Source organism: Drosophila biarmipes, chromosome X (genome assembly GCF_025231255.1).
Source record: "Drosophila biarmipes strain raj3 chromosome X, RU_DBia_V1.1, whole genome shotgun sequence".
Classification (NCBI taxonomy): Eukaryota; Metazoa; Arthropoda; class Insecta; order Diptera; family Drosophilidae; genus Drosophila; species Drosophila biarmipes.
In genome coordinates this window covers 12,704,163-12,724,770 of record NC_066611.1, presented here as the reverse complement: position 1 = coordinate 12,724,770, position 20,608 = coordinate 12,704,163, and positions in this window count along the sequence as shown.

Below are 20,608 nucleotides of genomic sequence, written 5' to 3'. Positions count from 1 at the left end.
TAATATTTTTCTACATGTTTTATTATCATTATATTTGATAAAGATTTGATAAGTAAACTTGTAACAAAATATATTAAATTTACATACTCTTTTTTTATAAATGCTCACAAGCATAAATGCCTCACCTTAAAATATAACAATTTGCATCGAAATTAATACAAAGTAAAAATAAGTTTATATTTGTTCTTCACAGTTAAGAACCTTTAATTTAACAGATTATAAATGCTAACTAATATTAATCAAATTGATAGCTGATTGCACTTCATTTCAGACTTCGCTGACTTGCCTCAATTACTCGCCTTCGCGACTACTCGAGTTCGATCAGATAGTGCCAGTTAATTCGTAATCTGCACCTGGATCGATCGGCCGTATCGAGGGCCCACTGTGGCAGTGCAGGGCCAATTATTGGCCCGCCATAAAACACTCGTAAACAAAAGGCCAAAGCAAAACAAATGGGTGGAGAATGGGGAGCCGGAAAAAGGTAGAAAAAAGCCAAGTCGAATAAAACACAAACACTGTCGCCGACCCCCGATTTTCCCCCCATTACCCTGGCTTTTTTGCACACTTTTTTCGCACTCTTTTCGCGCTATTTTACTAGGCTTGTTTACTTTGTTTTCCGCTGTTCTTTTCGTTTCGGCCTTTTCGCAGTCGTCGCAGCCCCCTTGGCTGAAAAGTGTTTACCAAAAACCTTGAAAATTGAAATTATGAACTTGACTTTGGTTGTATTTGAGTTGTAGCTGGCCCAAAGATAAAAGAGTTACAGCAAACAGCAGCGAAGGCATCAACAATTAGTAGTCAAATGCTGTTTGCCAAATTGTTTTCCCATTCCCAACAACGCAGAAGGAAGAATCGCAGAAGAACACCTGTAGAATTGGGGAACATTCCAAGCTAATTTGTTTGGCAGTCAGCAGGTTATTATAAGTTGTTGGGTTCCCAACATAAATAGTGTTTGCATAAGTGTTCCTAATACATTTGCTAAGTATTTTTATTTAAATATCTAGAATGCATTTGTCTCACAGCGAAAGGCAGGTGCAGGAATTTTGACATTTTCAGGAATGGCCAAAAATTTTGAGTGGGGAACCCTCTTAAGGAATTTACTTACATTTCCGATTAATACGTACTCATCGATCAACATTTCAAGACTTAAGTTGAATACTTCATCCCACACTCAGAAAAAGCTGGCTATATATTTAAAAAAAATAAAATAAAATATTTAAACTATGCATAAGAACAGGAGAAAAAGATTCCAATACTCATTAGGTTTTTATAACAGATCATATTTTTATAATATAAATGAAAAATTCTTAAATATTTAATGCCACTATTAGAACTCAAAAACCATATGTATTTATTTTGGAATTTAATAATATAATATAAATATAAAATAATATTTAAATAGCCATAAGAAGTATTTATATGATATTTAATCTTCCTAAAATTGAAGAAAAAATATTATTTTAAAGACATTAAGTAAGTATCAGTAATGCTTTAAAGTAGATAACCTCCCCGACTGAAGTATAATATTTTTTAAATATTTTTTCCAGTGCACCAGCACAGTTTTGTAGTGCTTGAAAGGCGGCATTTGCATGCGATTAGGCGAGCATATTATGCACATGCATAGGCACTGGCATTTGCATATGTGCAAAGCGGCAAGAACTGCTCGTGCGAATGCAATTGCAAATGCGATTATTAAGCGCTTCCAACCTGGCACTTGCAGCTTATCGGCGTAACTGTAAACTGTACTGCTGCTGCGGCTGCGGGGCCATCAGAGGGTTAAGGGGGTCCGGAAAGCCCGCGCTCCTCAAACGAGAGCAAATGGCGCCAAGCCAAAGCCCCATAAAAATAGAAATAAAGCCACGTGCATGCCTAATTACCAGATGTCCTCTCACTGCGGCCTTATCAGCTGCACTGCGAGAAAAAGTGCACTTCAATTGCAAAGAAACACAAATGTGTTTGTCAAATATTATATTCACTTTAGGTAAGCTAAATTTTCGTTACATTATTACATTATTACATTACTTTTAGTACTTAAATTTAAGGGGGTGCTATAAAATAAACCTTTAAATTTAATCGTAGGTGTCTAGAAGTATGCAACAAAATATTTTAACTCAGAATTTCACTGCTTTTTTTCAGAGCGATGGATTTTCTTAATCACTGCCTACTTTTAGACACCTAAAATTATATTTACAGTACCCTATTACAGTTTTAATTTATTTTTCTTGAAGTTAATAGAAAAAAGTACTGCATTTCATAGACTACAAAATATTTTTACTTATAAAATATATTTTCAGTTTTCAGTATATATCACAAAAATGTTCTTTGTGTCAACTGTTGCGCTCTGGGAAATTTGTTTTGGCCCAGAAGGCGTCCCACTGTCGCCACGCCCTTCGAAGCCAGTGGTGGGCGGGTAGGCGGGGGGCGGGGTCCGTCTGTGGTTCCCACATTTGAAATGCTGATAAAGCGACTGAAACAAAGGGAAAACTGCCAGTAATGAGTGGCCAGTAAGGAGATACCCTGGCATTGTTTTCGTATACGTATCCCTGGGGAAAATGGTGAGTACGAAAAATAAACAAACGCTAGGGATGCGACTGGAAAATGAGCTGGAAAAAACTTAAAAAAAAATACTTATCTTACTTTATAATATTCTTGAAATGCGGTATTAAAATATATAGAAAAACCATTATTAATATTTTAAATTAAACATATTTTCTAAAAATTATTATGAAGACCTTTTGAAAAAAATGTAAACATTTTATAAAATGATTATATATTTACTATTATTACTACGGCTTTAAGCCATTTATTTTTTTGAATAAAAATACCTTTACAGAACTGATATTCCCCAAAAAATATTAAGAAAATAATTTAAAAAAATTACTTTACCTAAGATCATAATTCCCAGAGCTAGAGTTACAATCAATGGGTGGCATGAAAACAAACAGAAATTTACGATAACTGCACCTCTTGCGTTGACATTTTACACCCGGCGGTGGGCAGGGGGCGCCGCAGCGCAGCTAATTTGCCAAATGCACACAACAAAAAATATAAAAAATAAATAAATACAGGGAAAATAGCAGGGAAAAAACCGAAAGCGACTGATAGACACCGGTGACAAAGTGCAGGGAAAAGCAGAGAAGGCGAGCAGAAATGAAATTACGTAAAAATGCTAAACAAACGCTGCAAATAGAAAATAGCAGGGCGGCGGGGCAAAAACAAAAATATAAACAAAGACGCAGCCAAGACATAATAATAATACTACAAACTGCAGCAAGAACAAGTAAACAAATAGAATCTGGCAGGTGTATCAAATGTCAGAGTCCCGATCTTTTATTGTGCTTTCGATGGGCAAATAAAAAAGAATAACAACAAACGCAGAAACTTGAGTGTAAATTCCGCGAACTTCGCGCTAAATTGATAAAACGCATACGCACATATATATATTTTGCATGAGTTATAGGAAATCGCCAATAGCAGATATGAGAGTGTTTTATTTTTGGATTTACTGCTTCCGAGAGTATGAGATCATGCATTTGTGCTATCAGGCTCTCGGCATATTGCACCAATTCGGATCATACTATATAAAACTGGACGGAACCGAAGATAAGACCATGATTCCAATTTGCTACCAGAAATAGATTCATCTATTATTGCAACCATATAAGGCTTTTATGGCCACTATTTCCCATAATAGTACTAGTAATAAATACATTATTTCAATCAATCAAGTGAAGTGCTCTCCATTATACAATCATCATAGCGCAGTGATACTCCACTTTTTACGTGGTCACCCGTCACTCATCTTTATTGGTTCTTCTATGTGAAAACTTTATCTCTCCAGATCTGTAATCTTATCTGCGAAATGTCGTATTAGAATTCAGCCTGTTATATTGCGACTTTTATTCAAAACGCCAGGTACTGGAAACTACCCCTAGTTTAGTCATATTTTTGGCAGATCCTCAGTCAAAATGAGGATAAGTTTTTCTATATATAACGACTTTATCTCTAGATCGGTAATCTTATCCAAACTAAAGAGCTGGAACTCTAACTTAGAATTAGTAATATTATATATAAAAACTTTATCTTAAGATCTATAATCTTATCTGCAAAATGTCATATTAGAAGTCTGTTTTTTATAGCGACTTTAAACCAAATCATGGAAACTACCCCTAGTTTAGTCATATAGTATTTCTATAAGATCAACAACCTAAACTGAGCATTTTCATCCTCGAAATGTCAAGTTCTAACAATTTACTGGTCGTATCCCATTTTTCTCTGCCGGAACTGAAAAAAGTTTGGTTATATAGTATTTCTTTATAGATCCTAACTCAGAACCTCCTTAACTGACCATTTTTATCCTCGAAATGTCAAGTTCTAACAATTTACTCCTCGTATCCCATTTTTCTCTGCCGGAACTGAAGAAAGTTTAGTTATATAGTATTTCTATAAGATCCTAAGTCAGAACAACCCAAACTGAGAATTTTCATCCTCGAAATGCCAAGTTCTAACAATTTACTGGTCGTATCCCACTTTTCGCTGCCGGAACCGACGATCTTGAGACATACATAATCCCATTAACCATAGCATCATAATCTTTAGCTCTAGCTCGACTCGAGGGCCAAGGGCACGATTTGCGAGTGTGCAAATTCTGTACGTCACTCGCCATTTTTTACGACGACAGAAACCGTGCACATACTCGTTAACTGGCACTGTTATTTCAAAGTTTTCAGAGTTTTTAGTCCAAAGTTTACGACCTGTTTTCCCATGTTTCACAGCCTGTAAGAACTTATATGGGCATTTAATTTTATAGAGAGCTTCGTGCGCCGCAAAATATCAAATAAAATAAATTTTAACTGCAGTTGGCAAAGTTCGGGGACGGAAGTTGGCCGGGGCCATAAAACGAGCCAAAAAAGGCAATGGAAAAAGTGTACGCGAAATGTGAAATTAAAATAAGTAAATCAGCGAAAAGCATGGGGCGAAATCCCGACTTCGAATGCACGATAATGGACTCGGACCCGTGTATATGGTATATGGCATACATTACTACACCACATAGTACGTCCAGTATGTGTCTGGTGTGCATTTGTCTGTGTAATTTATGTATGCTGCTGAATAATCAGCAAATTTTGCACTTTGCGGCCGGCTCTTCCCTGTCTCTAAGCCGAATGCGGATTTCGCATTAATCGCCACTCGGCAATATAGTATAATTATTCGCATTTTATAGTGCCAACTGGGCGTGCAAGAGCGGGCCGCACGTGTGCCCCCCACAATTTCGGGGGCCATCGCAGTCCTGCTGGCCAGCCGGAAAGGTAGTCATATTTCTCAATCTCTAAATGTGGCATAAGTGCCTTGAGTTCATTAATAGGTCTTCGAAATAATTGTTAAAAAATATGTTGGGCCTTAAAATATGTTTCTTTAATTTGAAAAATATTTTTTAAATTTTATATATAAAATATCAATCAATATCAATATGATATATATTTATTGTTTACAAGCACAAAAAGTAACCCTATTTCCCAATGTGGAATAGGTAAGAAAACTTCATAAATAGGTCTTTAAAAGAATGGTTTAAGAAAAATAAGTTAGGTCATAAAATCTGCTATGTTTCTTCAATTTAACAAATATTTTTACAATTTTTTATATAATATAAAAATATTATATATGATATTTATTTAATGTTTACTATTACAAAAAGTAATCACATTTATTAATATCTGAATATAAGCAACAAAAGTTTATCAATAGGTCTTCACAAGAATTGTTGAAATATAAGTTAAGGTTTAAAATCTGTTTTTCAATTCGAAACATATTTTATATATTAAATAACATAAATTATATATAATAAATAAGTCTTCAAAAGAATAGTTAAAAAAAGGTTAAGGTTAAAAATCGTCTATGTTTCTTCAATTTAAAAAGTATTTTTGTTGCTTTGAATGTAGTATAAAATTATATATATTTATTGTTTACTAGTTTAAAAAGTAATTACAAAACTTAATTTCTAAATATGGTACAAGTACAAAAAGTTTATAAATAGGTCTTTAAAGAAATTGTCAAAAAAAAAGGTTAAGGCTTAAAATCTTATATGTTTATTAAATTTAAAAAAAATATATTTTCAAATTTTTGTTTTTTAAATATTTGATATAATTTATTGTTTACAAATTTTATGAATTTTGTTGATTATTTTCTTAACAATGATTTAACGTTTTATTAATAATAGTATTCGTTTATATTCGATTTTATATAGAAATATAGGAAATATTACAAAATGTAAAGCAATGAAAATTATTTAAATACAACCATTAACTTTTATGAGTAACCCCTCTTCGTAACATTTAATATCTGTTATTAAATGTTATTATTAAATGACCCATCCTCGAAGAAGAGCCCTTAGAATCGTATAGTTGTGGTTATTTCTGCGGCAGCCTCTTCAATCAACTTCAAGATCACGAACTCCCTGCTCAAGTTTATCTAATTGAGTCGAAAAAGCGGAGCCATAAATGTCGCAAATGAATTAAGTGACCGGGGGGAAAATGTGTATGGGGCACAAAAAAATATTGGAAGGCCAGACGAGCTGGGGGTTGTTGTCGACGCCAGTTTTAATCAAAAATTAACGTAATAAATAATCATAAAGAATGCATAAATGTCAAATTATAAATTTGGACAAGTTTTAGGACGACAACGAACCGATCTTAATCTTTATCCGGCTCTAACATAAATATTCGCACAGCCAACTGGGCGTGGCGGTCGCGGAAAAATCAATAGATCTCCGACTTTTCCCCCTTTTCCGAGTTTTGGGTCGCCGCCGCAATTAAATTTGTCTGGGTCCCTCGTCTTCCTTCTCCTATTTCTATTTTCCGTTTTGGAACCATTATGTTGGTAGCGCTGATGCCGAGTGGCAACCACTTTTCCTTTCACTCACGTTCGATGGCAGAGCACGGGGGTGGGCGGGGGAAAAGCGGGAAATTCGCAGACATTTTGGACGACGCCCTCGCCGAGGGCACAGTCACAGGCGTGGGCAAGGGGGGCTTACATGTAAAATATGCAAAGTATACTTTAATACTTTCAATTAAATTTAAAAATATAAATAAATATATTTCTAATCCTGATATCCTAGCATCGCAATTTTCCAAACTTAGATTTAAATACGTTAGTCACCATGTGTTGATAACAACTTTTAATATTTTTGGAATACCTCATAGATATGTAGCAGTATTTATAGATATTATTTATAATAATCTTATACTAAACCTTCTTTGAATTTATAGAATTGGAAATAAACTGAAGTATTAAATATTCAATCATAAGATCTTATTGTTTTGAGATCATAAGGCAGTTCGAAAATAATTTAAAATATTATATTAAAATCTAATATATAAATAAGTATCCAAAGGGCCCCTGTACCCCTTAATACGCCCCTGAACCCACAACCGCAACGCAAAGATACAAAGATACAAACACAATTGTGCGCGAAATAGTAGCACTGAATATATGCTGGTCGTAAATTACAGGAACACTAACTTAAGAATTCACCAATGTCAACCATAAAACAAGGCAGTTTATAGGCATTGTCATTTCAGGTGGAATTTTAATACAAATAAGTGTGTATGAACCAACATGTGTAAGGCATACATAATAGTTTTTAATGTTTTATGGTAAAAATAAGCTCCAACATTTTTTATTTATAAGTATGAGATGAAGAAAAAAATATTCGAATTTTTATTTGTATTAAGTATAAATACGGGAGAAAATTAAAAAAATATTAGAATTTCTTATAAGTATGAGATAAATAACAAATACTACAATTTATTATAAGTACAAGATAAATATAAAAATAAAAGAATTTTTTTATAATAAGTATAAATATAGGATAAGCAAAAGAATAGTTGAATTTATTTTATTATTAGTATAAATATAGCATACATAAATACACATATATACGAACTCATTATAAGTAAGAGATAAATAAAAGAATATTAAAATTTATTATAAGTATAAGATAGATAAATATTATTAGAATTTATTTTATAGTAAGTATAAGTATAGGATACATAAAATTATATTACAATTTATTATAAAATAATTATATTTAAATAAAAAATATTTTAATTTATTATAAGTATAAGATAAATAAATTCTAATATTTTTTTATTTAAAAGTATAAGATAATTAAAAAATAACTTAGAATTTATCACAAGTATAAGATAAATATCAAAATTGATTTATTTTCATAAAATATTATTATTACATTATATTATAAAAGGAAAAACGGAATTACTATGAAATACCTGATTTACGAATTCCTGGAAGCCTGCTCCCGACTTTTTCCCAAGTGCAGGGTTCAGATGCGAAAAAAAAACACAATCTTCTGCGAATGAGCGAGAAATACTACGCTACGACTCTTGTACTCAGAAAGTGAGTGAATGATATAGTAAATATAAACACCCCGCGAGTCTCGTGCTGCCCTGGCCCAAGAGAGGGATTTCGATTTCGTTTTCTTCGCGCCAAATTGTGAAACTCTGGAAAGCTCTTTCGCCGGTCGAGCTTTTTAATTGCGTTTGCAAAAAATAGTTCTCACACTCACCGCCCTTGCTCTCTCTCTCTCTCTCTCCCGCTCGCTCTCTTGAGTGTTTTCTCTTCGAGTGGTTTTGCTGTGTCTTTGCTTTTGAAACACTCAAACTCAAACTCAGCCTGCCTGGCAACAATCTTGCTGCAACATTTATTGCAGCCACTTTGGCCACATTGTTGCCAGGCCTTGGCATTTGCCAGTCGAAGAGGTAAAATATTTTATAGTTCTGGAAAAAGTAAAGAAAAAATACAGCAGCAGATTAGAGTGGTTGTGAAAACTAAGAACTTTCCTGTGAGGCAAGTATGCGATTGGCATTAACGCCCTTCTCTGCCCATTTCAAGCGATTAGCATACCGACATTCCAGAATGCAATCGAACGCGCCCTAAGAGTTATTTATTGTGGTTGCCAAGTGCCCGCGGTCCTGATTAAAATATGGGTTAAACAATTCCACGGAAAAATATTTGAAAATAACCCATAAGATAATTGGAAGAAAGCAAAGCAACGCTCCATATAATATATATTTTTTATAAACATTTTTTTATTTAAATTAAGGAATGGTTTTTGATTTCCAAAACTTAATCAGTTTTGTGATCTTAATAATAATTTCTCATTTGGGTAAATAAGTTAGATATCCTGTAATAAATATATAACCAACATTACTTAAATATTCGAAATCTAAATAAATTTGTTATACTTTTTTAACACGTTATTGCTTATTGCTCACTTAATTTTGAAATATCTGCTTATGTATATTTAATTTAATTTTTTATTTCCATTTAAATTTTTCATTTTTATTCAATTTAAACAAAACCCATTACACTTACGCTTTTAATGCTTAAAAAATATTGACTAAAATTTTCTTTAAAATTCCAATATTAAATAATGTTTTTAAAGTCTTTAAGCAAGTCCTTACTACTCATTTAATTTTTATTTTATATTTAAATGTAGTTCTTGTAATTTGGCAAATATTTATGTTATTTATTGTTTAAATTAAAGTTCTTTCCAATATTTTATAAAAAAAAATATAAAAGTTCGCAAATCCCTTACCTTAAATCCTTAGTTACCAATTATTATTAAAAATGTACGTATCAGCCATCCAAATATTTCTTTAATGCAGCTTTCCGGCGAATTCGCCTTGGCATATTGCCCATTGATATCGATGGTAACTGAAGTTCGCAATTCATTGGCAATGTGTCAAAGCCAAGTGACATTTGCACACTTTGCTCAATGAACCTCTGGACCGCGCCGCCCCCCTTGCGGTGTACTTACGTCACGAGTTACGCTGCAGGCCAACTGCATCGTTAAAAGAAACGAAGGTGGGGAAAACAATCCACTTCTATAAGCCGGGGTTTATATACCCTTAGCTAAATAATAAAAAAATTATTGGGTTAGATATTATTAAAAAAAAAGGTTAGATGCCAATATAATAAACTTTAAATATAAAAGTAAGCAACCACAGTAGGTTCCATATTAAAATTATATTTTTGTAAATGAAAATATATTTTTAAAAATATTTTAAAATTATGTTATCTACAATTTCAAAATTATTCAAAACTAAGATGTCAATATTAATAATTTAAAATATAAAAGTAAGCAACAACACTCCATTCCATTATAAAATGATAATATATTAAAAAATATTTTTAAAACTATATTATATAAAATTTCAAAACTAATCAAAACCAATATATTCAGATAGTAACAAAAACCCATCATATGAAATTTTGTATTTTTCTGAAAATAAATTTTAAGAGCAGTTTTTAAAATAAATCAAATATTCTCCAATGTTAAATGTAGTTTATTTTAAGCAAAAATATAAAAAATATATATTTTAAATTATTTTATTCCTAATTCCAAATTAATTTGCCATGCCCTCCGCTAGGGTATCATAAAACAAGAAATTCCGCGCTGGAAAAAAGAGGCCAAGCCGGGTTGCATGGCCAGTTTTCCGTCTCTTTCCGATTTGCATGCAGTTGACAATTGAATACCCGCCTCCCCCTCCCCTCCCCGTGGCCACCCCCTCGCGCATTTTCCGATGAAAAGCTGAAAATGCAGCACGAGGTCAGGAATGGGAACGAAAACGAAAGACTTTGGCCACAAACTCAGAGTCAGCGGTGCGTTAAATCAGCGGCGCGCGTCTCCTGCTGTCTCTTTCGCGCCGCCTCGCCCCGTCTCGCTCGCACGATCCGAGTGCCGTCGTTACGTCACTTCCGGCCACCGCCAGGGGTTCTTCAATTAACAATTTTTAATACCCTTTTAGGAGGCTTTTAATATTTTATTTGTTCAGGAAAAAAGCAATTTGTAGAAAAAAATGCTCTGTGAAATATTGAGTTTTTTTTTTATTTTATTATAAGAAATATAATATTAAAATTATTTAATGTTAAAACTATTAACCATACACTTTCTCTTATTTAAAAAAAAAAAACATTAAAGTAAGTGTATTTAAAAGTTAGCTGCAAAAGTGTTTATAAATATAACAATTTCATGAATGAAAACCTATGTGGCGTCAAAGTGGGCTAAAAACATGGAAAAATGTTAGTTTTTCAGTCATTTTACTTTGCTTAACCCTTTTGTGGCTGCCGTCCGTCCATTCAGTTAACCCACACACGAGCATCCATTGATACGCTCTCTGATTTCCCGATCAATGCAATTGCATGCGGCTAACTAATTTCTCACAAAAATTTTCTGTGTTTACCTTTTTGGTCAATTATTGAAATCATTTTCCATTGCATTTGTTGCTATTTTCTGTTTTTTTCTGTATTTTCGCTGTTGTCGTTGTAGTTGCCATTGTTGTTGGCGGTAATTTAGCAATTATCTCTTTGTGAATTGTCATGTCGGCTTAATTAAATTATCGCACTCAGGGACGGGGAATTTCGGGCAGATAAATGAATAAACGTGGCGATGTACATTGTGATGGGTTGAGAACGCCGGCAGAAGGGGGTTAAGGGGGTGTTGCGAAACTGGCGCGGTGAAATGTCACTTGGGAATGACATAAATTACAATTAAGTATCTGAAATTTGGGGCGATATTTAGGAAAAAAATATTAATATGTAAAAAAAAAAATTAAATTTTATATATCTTTTAAATTAAGTTAAATTTTATATATATTTTAAATTATGTTAAATTTTATATATGTATATAAAATAACAAGAAAATATATCTATCTCTAATAATATTTATAATACTAATAGTAAACTTTTATCTAATCCAAAAAGTATTTACTTTAAATTTAGATGGTTGCAATTTTAAGGCAGGAATGAAGGTTAAGCCTAGTAATATTTATAAATTAAAGCTACAGTTCAAAAATATACTAAAATATTTGTTATAATATTAATAAAGACAATTAATATTTTATTTGAATTAATTAATTTATTATTAGTTAAGAAACACACTTGAATAAATAGCATAATATATCCCAATGCGAAATATATTTTATATAATTTAAATAAGGGTGTACTATAATGGTATAATTATTAAAATAAAATTTATAAATACTATATAAATAATAAAATTTAATAAAAAATATGTGTACTTACCTAGGAAGTTTAACCTATAATATTTTGTTTTTTTTAATCGATTCCCATGCAAATGCCTAGACAAATCCAGCAATTCTAATTGGCAGCTCTTGGATTTGTGGCAAATACACACTTAGAATGCGGCTGGCACTCGATCGGAGCGGATCGCATAGGATCTTGAGGCTCGCAACTCGCACAAACGGACTCAATGCCCCGCCATTCCATTCAATTCAATCAAATCTGTGTCACTGGGTTACGAGTTGCAGGCAATTGTTGTTGCTGCCGCTGCTGTTGCTGCTGCTGCTGCTGCTGCAATTGCCGATGTTGCCGGTGTAACAATGTGGCTGCTGCACGTCGAGGGGCACGGCACTGGCACCGCAGCAACAAGTTTTGCCAGCGGCAACAGGCAGCATCAAGTTTTGCCAGCGGCAACAGGCAGCATCGGCGGCCGAAACTCTGGCCGTTTCCCTTTGGGCCAGGCCAAAGCGGCCAATTAACTTATCTGATGCATAGGAAAAGATATAGAAAAGCCCCGACTTCAGCTGCAACTGCAACAGCAAGCCATAAGAATTCACGGCGCTTTTGTCTGCGATCCTCGATCGCTGCCTACGTACAAAAATTCAGGCAGGTCTTGAGGTACACACAGCAAAAATTGTGATTATACTTAATTTTTTAGATCAGTATTTTGAAATTATAATTTTATTTTTTATTTTTACTGCATAATTTATTTAATCTTATTTTTATAGATAACTTAGTAAAACAAAAGATTTCATTTTCAATTTAAAAATGTTTGAATTTTTTTTTTATCTAGTGCGATTTTTAATATTTTTATGAAGCTTTAACCTTAAAGGTTATTTAAGGATTTGTAACTTTAATTAAACTAAGAAACTCCCTTGTTTTTATGACTTAAAATAACAATAATATATAAAATTGTTTTGCTTCATTTTAATATTTTCTCATTAAATATCTTCTCATTTTATATCTTATTGGAGTATATTTTATGAAACAATAATTACATTTTTCACTAGCACTTTCACATTTAAAGTTTTTACAGATTCTTGGCCTTATAGATTTTTATTTACCTAATTTTCCTAAGTTCTTGCTCCTTGTTTTTCCCATTCAAGTTATTTCCCCTCTGTTTTCTGCAGTGCAAAACAGCCTTCAGCTAGTGCATATATTTTAACTGCCATTCATTGAGTTTTCCCGGCTCTAGCCGTCTCTTTCTGTTCGTCGCAGGCCGTCTCTTTGGCACCCAGCATCCGCGCTTGCGCAGACGCGCTGTCTGGTTGAAAACGGAACGAAACGGAATCGACTGAAACGGATCAAATCGGGATGGAATGGATAAACGAGTTTTTCGGGAGATTGGAAAATATGTTTATTATGCGCCGTGCCACCCAGTTTTTCCAGGTCGGCTGACTATTTCACTTTCGACGGCCCGCAGACATTGTGGGTGGCCTCCCCTTTTTTTGCAGCCTGGAAAATGCTACGGAGGCTTGGCCAGGAAAATGCTGGGAAAGCGGGTAAGCCCATGAAATATTTTTCATAAAAATTTCGCCAGGAGTGGAAAAGAGGGAATTCTTTGATAGGAAGAAGGGGCTTATATCAGCTCTTTAAAGCGATTTATTAAATAAATATAACATACATATTGTATTTTATATTTAACAGCATAGAATATTTAGATAAGTAAAGTCTAAAAGCCCTGAAAACTGCCCATAATTTTTTTTTTTTGATATAATAGTTATTAAACATATTTATAGGTTCAATTTAAGTTAAATTATTAAAATATTTTGTATCCACTTTGAAATGTTTATACAATATTTGACACAAATAGTAAATCTTTATTATATTCCCAAAAATTTTAAACTTAGCTAGTTTACCCTAAAAATATTTAAAGAAATGTTAATATTATCCCAAGAAATTTTAGAAATACTAACATGTAGTTATGAGTAAAGCAATCATGCCCAATAAGTTCTTTAAAAATTCTTAAAAAACCCTTGTTTTTGAAGTTTTCTCCTCACTTTCGGATTGCCCAACTCGAATATCAAAACGAGAGAATGGGGAAAATTCTTGAAAAATTGCTGGAAACCTGGAAGTCGCACTTGGCATGCCAAAATGTGGGCAGCACTCGGCTGCTGTCAATCAAAGTTGCATTTTTCTTTTCAATTTTCCGAGACCCCTCTCCCCCCGCCATTTCCCAGTCGAATGGAAAGCGGCGGGGCCAAACCGGAAAAGCGTGTGTTAATAGGAAAAACTTCAAAAGCCGAAAGGGGTGGAAAACATAGCGTATTGCATTTGCAGTCGTTGTCACAGCAAGGCATTAATTATGCCATCAGCAAACCGACGGCGACAACGGAGCAGACATATCCTGTTGACAGCCCCCCGGCCCCAGCCCCTCCCGCCCTCGTGATTTTCCAACCCCCCCTTCGATTTTCCCAGGGGCGGGGACAAAAGTTTTTCGCATGGCAACGGAAGTCACGTCGCAGTTTTTCCACTGAAAATGCTCAACACTCGTAATTATTTAATAACACATGTACACTGCATTTTGATCGCAGAAACCAAAAAAAAAAACCAGGGGTTAAGGTGGGCGTTCAGGTGTGGCCTGAGTTGGGGGCGTGGCCGAATTTAAGTGCCCGCAGATCAAAACTAGTGCAAAAGACAAAAATACAACACTGAACGGGAAAAAATTATTTTACTTAGAATTTGGGTAAGCAAATTGTTGGTATTTATTAAATATTTTATGGTAACTATTTTATAGTAGTAAAAAAAGACAAATATTAGTTTAATATTTTTTTTTTATAAACAGAGTCATTTAAAAATTCGCAACAAATCAAATAAATCATTTAGAGTTAATGAACATTTACTTTCCTATTTTAAATTACCAAAAATCTAAAACAATTAAAACCCAAATAGTTCCTCTTAATTACCTGAAATATCTGCCATTAATTTATTAGTCAGCAGCCCTGTTGACTAGTGTATTCCAAGGCGCCATCAACGTTTTTCTCAAAAAAAAAAAAAAAAAAAAACAGAGGGGAAATGTAGCCCCGTTTTCGTACAAATATTTGGCAGTATAAAAATAAAATAGACCGTTTTCAAATGGGGAAAACTCACCGAGAGGTGTATCTATGAGATGTCGCCGCTGACAAATAGAAAATTCCATGCAAGTGTACAAAAATAAACTTGGGGCAATGTTAGCTTTTCCTCGCTGCGGAATTTTCATTTCCCCGGAGATAAGAAAATTGTCCCCATAAATGTCAATTAATTTATGTGCGTCCTATGGCAACTAGACGTTCGCCTGGCCAACTGAAGATTGAAGTTCGACCAAATGGCAGCGGAATCGGCATCGGAATCGGGAAAATGTAAGCTGTAAAATGGAGAGTGGAAAATGGAAAAGCGGGAAGCGACTGCGACTGCGTTGGCGGCCTTTGGCGACGTTGTCAGCGTTCTGGGCGATTAGTTGGCCCGAAAATAGACTCAGACATGCGGAAGAACGAGCAAAGAGGTTCTCTGCACTCGGAAAAAAAATCATTCATTTTATCGAAAGGTGTAAAATGTAGGCAAAGTTATAGCAGAGATTTATTTATAGACTTTTAAAAATTTTTTAAATAGTAATTCGTATTTTATTGGTTGCTTTGGCTACTATTTTCTACTCATTTAATAAATTGGTTAGTGTATGTATTTTGGGGAAGGTTAAACAGTTTTTAAAATAGTAATTTGTATTATATTCGTTGCTTTGGTTACTATTTTCATTTTTTTTTTTTATTAATTTGCTAAATTATGTATTTTTTAGGGAAATAAATATTTTGTTATTCAAACTGACAATTTAATTATGACTTAAAGTATTATATTCGTAGGTAATTAAAATTATATTTAAATTTTATTATATTTATGCAAGCAATTAGCAAGCAATTAATAAGTCCTCAAGATCTTTCTATGATTTTCAGCTACAATTTTCACAAGCATTTAGATACTAAGCCATATGACATTTTGTAATATAAGGAATTTCAAATTGGCAATACAAATTTAAGTAAAAGTATTTTGTTTGTATTATTTTTCGGCAAGCAGTTGCAAATGTAAAAAGTATTTTTTTTAATAAAATATAAAGATCTATTTACGATTTTCACCTACAATTTCAATGACCATTTATTTACCAAGCTAAAAAACATTTTTTAAATAAGAAATTAGCTTAAATTACAAGTTTTTCTCTCACTGCACTCGGTTGTCAGGCGACATCTTCATCTCATCTCTCCGCATCCCATCCATCCAATCCCATCCCAGGCCGCCCACTCTTTTCCACCTCCTCGACGGGTCGGTTCCCTTTGGTTCCGTCTGGCTGTCCGCCTAAAAATATTCCCCACTAATCCTACACGAGAAACTATTTCGGTGTTAATAATCTGCTTGAGAAACGCATACCTATGCGATCCAGGCATCCAAATTGCTCCGAGCTGCTCCTTTGTACGTCCATCCATCCATTCGCTTACCTCGAAAAGGTGTGGGATTAAAGTCGCCTAAATTATTAACGTTTCAGCAAATGTGTGGAAATATTTGCTTAGAATTTACTTGACACTTTTGGTTTTATTTCTTATTGTACAGGCATTCCACAGATCAGGAGAGTGTGCAAATGTTAAGTGGGACGTATTATAACCAGGTAGATCTGTGAGGTATTGTATATTACATATATATATTTCCCTTTTCCCATTTTTATTAAAGAGATTTTGTAAATTTAACTAAAAATTGTATTATTATTTAAATTAAATAAAAAAAGTGTGGAATCAAAGACGCCTAAATATCTTTTTATACAGGCATTCCACAGATCAGGAAAGTGTGCAAATATTTAAGAGGAAATATTATAACCAACTAGATCTTTAATTTAATATATACATATTTTAGTTAATAAAGAGCATAATCATAATTTTTAAAAATTGTTTTATCAATTATTTATTATAAACTAAATAGATAAATATTGGTTTACATTGTTATGTTATTTTTTTTTTATTTTTGGAAACCCCCAGAAATATGGACCACCTTTGGCAGACTGAATTTCCGTATCTCACATCCGTGTCCCCATGAAAAATTCCACCCATTCGAGGTTCCATCTGACTTTTAGCCGTCTGGCGTTAATTTGCCTGCCAGCTTTGCCGCAATGGGCTGTAGTAATGGCAATATTTGCACAGTCAGCCCAAGGGTCTCGGCCTCGGTCTGGGTCTGGGTCTGGGCCTTAGTCTCGGTCTCTCTGCAGGTATTTCTTGGCTGCATCTTATAGGTGTACCTCATATGTGTGAGCGAGTATATCTGCTTTCTTGAACGTATCGTGCAGAGGTAATTTTCATGCAGTCATTCCTCATTCATTAAAGCGTCGCATGGCGTCCGCAGAAGAAAGAAAGACGGCGAAGAATGGTGAAGAATGGCGAAGAAGCAGCAGCAACAGCAGCAGCAGCAGAAGACAGCTCAGCAGAAGAAACCAAAGATGCGGTGGGGGGACTTTTGGCATGGCATTAACCCGTAGAACTCCTTTCACTTTACATTCTAATTCCAAAAGTTCCAGCATTCGCATACCAAGACCCTCTTGCCTCGGCGAGGGGCCCGGCGGGGGAGGCCGGCATTCTTCGCTCCGGCTCCGGCGAAACCTGAATGCCCGATGAATGCTAATGCTAATACCTCGTACCTGGCCAATTTTCCCCTCGGGCGGCCTATAAAATATGTATGTGTGCAGGCGCACACGGTGCAAAAAAGTCCAAAATGAATAGCAGAAAGTATCACCAAAATCGGTCATTAGCTTGATGCTTTTCCGCGTCAAAACAGTTGTTATCGCTGGCATAACGACATGAAAATTGGTATGTGCCCAGATATACCACTTATAATCTCGCATAGCTGCCAAGAAAACATATAACATTTATTTTGGAGTTGAAAGATCATATTTTCTGCGTTCTTATGTTGTAATATTTCTCTAAATAAAAAAAATATGGGCTAATCATACATGAAATATAAATTATAATGTCCGCCTAACATCTTTTGATCGAAATATGGATTCCAAGACAGAACTTTCTACCATCTATTAATATTTTATTACTTTATCTCCTTGACTTTATTCTTAAGTCAGAGGGAAGGGGTAACCAAATAAAATATAAATATTTTTCTCCGTGCAGCTCCATAAAAGAATTCCCAACTAAAAAGAGCCAGCTATCGATCGGAGTTCGAAAAGGCGGCCAACTCGATGGCACAAATAAAATATTTAATTGCCCCCAACCAGTGTGCATTATTAAGTAACTGGGAAGCGTGGATGAAATATAAACAATGGCCCTATCTGCAGCTAATTGTTTACACCCAGTTAATAAACTTCTCAGCCTGTCAAATGGAAATTTGAATCGGAATGGAAATTCCTTGGCTTCAAAGTGAGTTCTTCAACTGGTTCATGGGTGATAACGTCTGATAGGGAAAAATAGCCCTAAAAATATGTGAAGAGTGTAGAAAAAGAGTTCTCTAACTGCGTTGTCAATCAATTACAAAATCGTATAAATATAATATTTTAGTTTTAATAGAATAACAATAAACGAACCCTACACATTTGTTAAACAAAAATATTATATTGCCTTAAATGAATATTTTTTTAAAAGTATTTTTGGAAAATAAAATACTTGAATATGTTTTCATAAATGCAAGACATTCAGAAAATATAAGCTTACATTTATGTTTGTCAATAGATAATATAAAAAAGAAAAAATATAAAATGGAAATAATAATAGTTTTTATTGTTTGACAAAGCTCATATCATTATTCAAATACTGGAATATATTATTAATTAAGCTATAAACAATAATCTTTTAAACTTAATAGTCAATGATGCATTATAAAACAAAAAGGAAAATACAACTTAAGAAAATACATATATTTTCAGTTATATTAAGCAAAATGAAAAAAATTACTAGATATTGTTAAATAAATTATATAATATAATATATTATAAATTGTTAGAACCTTCTTATTGAATACTAGTCGTGTCGACGGAGCATTTCTCTTGGTATTGATATATATACCTGCCATATAGATAACTTTCGGGCCGCGAGGGCGTTGACAGCTGTAACTGGGGGCGGCGTACTTATAAACATGCCTGCAGCAGGTGCGATAAGGGCCATAAGGGATTGGGATTTCGAAATGGTCTGGACATCGATATGATCGGGGGCAGAGCTATAAATATTGCCCCAAAAGGCCCACAACTGATACTGATAGACAGGCTCAATGGCTGCGCCACTCGAAGTATTTCGCTGCCAAAAAGCGATTAATCATCTCCGCCGCCTGTTTAGACCACAACAATAACAAGAGATTAATACAGCCGATGTCTGAGGCTGATTCTGATTCTGATTTTGGTTCAGACTCAAGCTCCGATGCTGTGGGAAACACCACAAAGGAGTACTAGTACACTGAGGCAAATTTTAATAGAAAAAAAGTTAATCTTGAAAAAAGACAATATAGTATTTAAATATTTTTAAATTAAATTTTCAAATCATCCAGTAAATATTTTAGTATATTCGGTATAAAATGTATTTATTGGTATTTAAATGGCATTTTGATATGGTATTTTGACATGGTATTATAGTAAAGAATTTTGATAAAGTATTTTTATATGACTTTGTAATTGTACTTGAATATTTTAAATTAAAAGGAATCAAGGAATCCTTAAGATATTTTAAAAATGAAGGCTTCTGGTATTTTGTCAGTGCTTTTTTCGGCTTGTGGAACCGCTGAAGGGGCCACCGGCTCATCTGGAGTGCCACTTGCCACTTGCCGCAAATTCCCTTAATCATCGCCTGGTGTAATAAATCTAATTTCCCCCAGAGCAGCCATCAATCGATCGATCTACATATGCGGACACAAAAACCAATCAACTTACTGGCCATATCTCCACTCCATTCCAGGGAACTTCAATTCACATTCAAAGGCTGTGGATACAAAAAAGCCGAGCAGAAAACGAGCGACAAGACTTGATAGACAATTCAAATACAACATCGATGGCACTCGAAACTAAATAAGTTATTGAACTCCAAGCATATTTAAAATATAAATAATAAAAATATAATATTTAATAATTATAACAAAATAGTAGCTAATTTTAAGGTGCCAATAAATATCAAAAATAATCAAATTATTTTTGTTCTGTTAGACTGAGATAATAACTTGCCAGCTCTAAGTCTATGACTCTTTCATCTACAAGATTATATTCTTTGCAAGCGGATGTGATTGGCAGATAGTAAAGCTCCGATTCCGATGGTCCCTGATCTCCAAATCTTGCCCAATGCCACGACTTTAGGAGCGGGGAAAAGCGATAGAAAAACAGACAATGCCAGCCAATTACCAGCGATAACACAAATATTTCTGTAACAACCAGTTCTCGGGCCGAGTTTTCAGTTTTAAGTTTTCAGTTTCAGTTTCGATTTCGTCAGTCGGCCAGAAATTAGCACGTAACTTCGGGTCGAGCACCACCCCACCCAAAAGCCAAAAAAAAAAAAAAGGCGAAAACCCATTGGCACTAAGTCAT